The sequence below is a fragment of the Condylura cristata genome, unplaced genomic scaffold (genome assembly GCF_000260355.1).
Source record: "Condylura cristata isolate star-nosed mole 26May11 unplaced genomic scaffold, ConCri1.0 scaffold00017, whole genome shotgun sequence".
NCBI lineage: Eukaryota > Metazoa > Chordata > Mammalia > Eulipotyphla > Talpidae > Condylura > Condylura cristata.
Window position 1 is genome coordinate 8156940 of NW_004567118.1, and position 5380 is coordinate 8162319.

Below are 5380 nucleotides of genomic sequence, written 5' to 3' on the forward strand. Positions count from 1 at the left end.
CTCCTCCCGCCTGCCGCCGCCGCGCGCTCCCGGCCTGCAGGCCCCAGCCTCCTCCCCCGCCGCGCTTCCCGGAGGCCTGCTCCGGGGGACCCTATTCAGAGTGACAACGCTGACCCAGATATCTTCCGTTCCTACCCGCGGCCCCGGCGCCGGGCCGGCTGTTTATGTAACCGCAGAACAGGATTGTAGGCCGTGATTCATGGACTATTTTTAGGCCTCCCCGCCCAGCCGCCTCAAGGCAGGAGGGCAGACACATGGAAAGAGAAAAAAACGTGTTTGCGAGCCAGAAAAGCCTTAGCCTCTGGCGCAGGCTGTTTACCAGGCATCCAAAATAATTGGTGTTCTACACCCCCACACACACACTTCCCCCCACCGGCCCGCGCCTCAGTTTATTTGGCTCTTTTTCCTTATCTGAGACAGCACTTGCCCAGCAGGATGGGAAATGAGCTGAAAATGAGCCTACTATTATACGAACGTTATTGCAGAGATAGATTACACTGTTCTTTCTTCTTTTGACAGTGCTTGGGACCATTTGGTTAGAAAATTTATTTCAATTGTTTTACATCTCACTTTAGACCGGGATTTCTAACTTGGCTTTCAGGAAAATAAACTTACATTGTTCCTATAGTCTATAAACTGTAATTTATTACTAGTTATAAATCACATATAATTATTCTTCGTAAAGACCATGTAAGGCAAAAAGAAAAAAAAGAACACAAAGACCCTGTGGGGTTACCCAGGTTCTGGTGCCAGGAACTCCAGGGAAAGTTCAAACAGCCTTTTGCCCGACTCCTTTCTCAATCTAATGCGGGTCAGAGCCTGAGCGACACTGTTGACTGCCTAGTGGGAGGAAAGGGACGTAATATTTTTGCGGAGCCCAGGTCCCTGGGAGAGATGGAACCTTGCACTTGGGGTCTGGAGGACCAAGGAAATAACCTCTGGGTGGAAAGGAGGAAGGTCCGAACAAAGAGGAGATGAAATTGGAAGGGACACATGTAGGCCTGGAGTTCTCATTTCCCTCTCTTGGGGCAGCCCAGGGTCTGCCAGGCATTTTTCTCGCTACTGTTTAAGAGAAATCCAGGTCTGTTTATTGTGATACAATAATTCACACAGCACAGAGTGCACACCAGGTGGTGCTGAATATAAACTGCGCACTTAAATTAACCCCCAAGGCAAATTGGAACGCTGCTTGAGATTATATTTTTATTTGTCTCCTAATTTAAATTTGAATTCTCAGATCCAGCATGATACTCCATCCGAAGCTGATTTGCCTAGCCTGGAATTGGACTCTTCAACACAATTTGAGTGATGGGAGTAAATAGGGGACTCTTTCGTAAAAAGAGGTTTTTAAAATTGGTGGTTACTGCATCCAAATATCTGTGAGTTCTCATTGTAACTTTTTTTTTTTTAAAAAAGACTTATTTATGCATACAGAATTGGGATACAAGCCAGAGGTGCAGGGGCGATGAAAGGATTCAACAGACAGAGTGGGAAGCAGAACAGGCAGAGCTACTGAAATACACTGCTAAGGGGAGCAGCAGGCGGGACAGAAGAGGTCTGAGGTGCCATGTGGCTCAGCTCCCTGGCCCAACATGGAACTCTTGCTGAAGTGGTTTCCGCTAGCTTCACAGTGCTCTGCTTTAACCTATTGTGCCACCAGGGAGGGCCCTCATTATAACAGTTTATTCGTCATAGCTCACTTCCTTAAAAGGATTACAGCTTGTGCTCTGTGACAATTCTTGAATCATTAAACTTCTTAATCTTCTTAAACTCAACCTCAGTCTTAGATTCCAATCTTCTGCTTGTTGTAATTCACGTAAAAACTAAAACATTCTCCACAAACAAAACCTCTAACTCTGGCCTTACCTGAATGCAATGTGATGGTTATTTCTTGGGAACCAGCTAACTCACTGAGTGTATTGAGCATGCACTATTTGCCAGGCACTGTTGTAGTCATGGAAGATGCTACTTGCAAAGGATTCATATTCCACCTGAATCTGATAGATGATTAATTATTTCATTTAATCCTTATAACAACCCTGAAAGCTAGGACCATTGTTAATTTCTAAAGTGCAGAGAGATAATTAACTTGCTCCAAACCATACAGCTTAGTAAGTGATGGGGGAAGTCTTTAAACTCAAACAGTTTGACTCCAGAGGTTGTGATTTCTTTTAAGTGATGTCTAATAAGCAGCTGTGTACATGTGTGTGGCATTTAAGAATATCTGGGCTGGTGATTCAGGTTTAGCAGTCATCAGCAAAAGGTATTGGCTGAAGTCGAGGGAATAAGATGAGCTGAAGAGTGTGAGAATGCTGACAGAAGACAATCACAGGCAGAACTCTGAAGAAAACCCAACATATTAAAGATAAACAGAAGAGAAGAAGTCCTTAGAGGAGACTAAAGAGGAACAGCTGGGATAATTGGAAGAAAGGCAAAAAATGGGAGGACTTGCGAGAAAAGAGAGTTAACCACAGGGTTGAAAGCTGCAGAAAATGCAAGAAAAAAGGGACTGAAAAGTATAGAATGAAATTAACCACAAGAAGATGTTGGTGGCCTGGTGTGGGCAGTTGTAGTAGCATTGTGAATAGGCAGCTAGACTGCCATGGAGTTAGGCATACACAGGTGTTATCTTCCATTCTATACTGGGTAAAAATTTGGGAATGTGTAGAGGAGCAAAAAATCTGACCTAAAGGAGATAGCATGTTAAAGAAAATGACTGATAGTTGTAATCTCATTTGACAAACTCATGGGTATATGTGAATGTCTAAGGTAAAATAGTGGCACAACAAAGCAGGTGATCATTTGTGAGTGGCAGGAGGAGAATGAAGGTCAGATCAGCTTTACAGAGTTGATGATGCTTGGAAGGAGTTACAGGGTAAGGGAAGAGTATTCCATGTCTGGGGCAGCTTGGCACAGTACAATGTGGTAGGAAGTTGGGGCATGTCAGACTATGGGTGACTTTCTGGGGTTTGAGATTTGGAGCAGGTCTGATGAAGAACTACTGAAGGGCTTTGAGTGAGGAGAAGAAACCAGATTAACATTTAGAAAGATGATGGAAGCAGCAAAGCAGATGGAAGGTGGAGTTGTGGGGGCCACTCTGGCACCTGGGAAGCAGTTAGAGGATGGCTTCTTCAGTTTGCTAAGGCTTTCATAACAAAATATTACAGGTTGGGTGGCTAAAGCAATAGAGATTTATTTTCTCATATGCCCAAAGGCTAAAAGTACAAGATTGAGACAGTTTGGTTTGTCCTGTGGCCTCTCTCCTTAGTTTGCTGATGACCACCTTTTTTTTTTTTTTTTAAGATTTATTTATTTGTGCATACAGAACTAGGGTACAGGCCAAAGGTGCAGGGGTGGTGAGAGGATTCACCAGAGACAGTGGGGAGCAGAACAGGCAGACCTACTGAAATACATGGCTGAGGGGAGCAGTGGGTGAGATAGGAGAGGTCTGCTGAGCCATGTGGGTCAGCTCTCTGGCCATCAGGGATGAACTTGTGCTTCAGTGCCTGGCAATAGCTTCATAGTGCTGAGACTTAATCCCTTGCACCACCAAGGAGGGCTCCAAATATGCCTTCTTTTCTTTAAGTAAAGGACAACATGTACAGATATGCTCAGGAGCTTACCTTATCATCTTCTTAGTAAATTTAGCTATTTTCTTTTAGCTCCCTCCTCCTTCATTAAATATATTCTATTTTTTCATGGTAGGGAAAAGCCTCCAATTTTTCATAAATATTTTATTGATTTTTTGTGTAGAAGAACTGGGGTATAGGCCAAAGATGCAATGGTGAGAGGATCCACCAGAGACAGAGTGTGGTCTGAAATAAACTGCTGAGGGGAACAGTGGGCAGGAGAGGAGAGGTCCTAAGCACCATCTGAGTCACCTTCCTGGACTGGGATCACATCCCCCTTCACCCCCCCACCTCCCCAGGGATCTGGGATGAACTTGTGCTGCAGTGCCTGGCCATAGCTTTATACTGCTGAGACTTAACTCCTTGCACTACCACAAAGGGGCCCTCATGGCACACTTTGCTGGTTTTTCCTCAAGCCTAAATCTGAAATAGCATCTCTCAAATGTCTGGCATCCTGGGGCCACTTAGCAAGCATCCTTTATACCCAGGGCCACCAGTTTTAGGTATATTTAAAATAAAGATGAACAATGTTTTGTATGCTCTTGGTACATGCTACTCTTTCTGCCTTTTTTGTCCATTTTGCTTGACTGGATCCTTGTATAGGTCAACTCCACAGACAGGCCTGTTTCCTCTTTGATGGAAAGCTGCTTTCCCCCCTCGTTATCATAATAAAGAGTACATGATTTTAAAATGTGTCGAACCTGTTCTGGATTGTTTCTACATTGTCTCAATTAATTTAATCTTCACAATAACACCCTGTGCGAAGGGGACAATTATGCTCCATGTTATAAGTGGCTAAACACAGGCATGGAATGGCAAAGCCCGGATTTCCAATCCAAGCAAACTGGTTTTAAAGACCATCACCTAGGACCTGGTGGTGCAATGGATTAAGATGCAGCACTGAAAGTGAGCTGCAGCCACTTCAGTGTGAGTTTGATCCTTGCCTGCCCCGACCGGCGGTGACCCACAAGGCTGGCAGACCTCTCCTGACCGGCCCGCTGCTCCCCTCAGCAGTGTACTTCCACGATCTGCCTGTTGTGCTCCCGGCTCTGTCTCTGGTGAATCCTCTCACCGCCCCTTGCACCTCTAGCTTGTACCCGAGTTCTGTATGCATAAATAAATAAATCTTTAAAAAAATAAAAGTAAAGACCATCACCTTAACGGTGCTGGGAGGGATTTATCACAATTTACATTGCTATATTTATGACTTTACTTCTTTAGTGACTATCTCCCTCACTAATCCTCAAGGTCTGCGGGAGCGAGGACTTTCTAAAAGGTTCAGAGGTTATCTCCAAAGTTTACCTGGCACAGGAAGAGTGCTCTGACATTTGTTGAATAAATGAATCAGTACGAAATAAGCAAATTCCAGACTGGGAGGCATCGGGAGAAGGACCTACTCCCCATTCTCCACGAGATCTTATGGAAATCGTTTTCTGTCTTCCTGCCTGACTTCCCACCCTGTAAATCAGGGAAACCAGGGTAGGAGACGCAAGCTGGGTCAAAGGTTGAAAAGGCGCAAAAACTAGGAAAATGGAGGCGGAACACGGAACCAGAGTGCTGTTCTTCGCCACTATTTCCTCCACTGGAATATGGCACCGAGGCACCACGTGGGACAAACGGAGACACGCAGTGTCTCTCCACTTCGGAGTGGTGCTGAAGCTTCAAGACACCGGCTCCCATGTCTGATCGTGAAAGGCACGGGAGGGGCAGGCGTGTCGGGCGATGGCGCGCAGCAGCAGCGCAGCTACCCG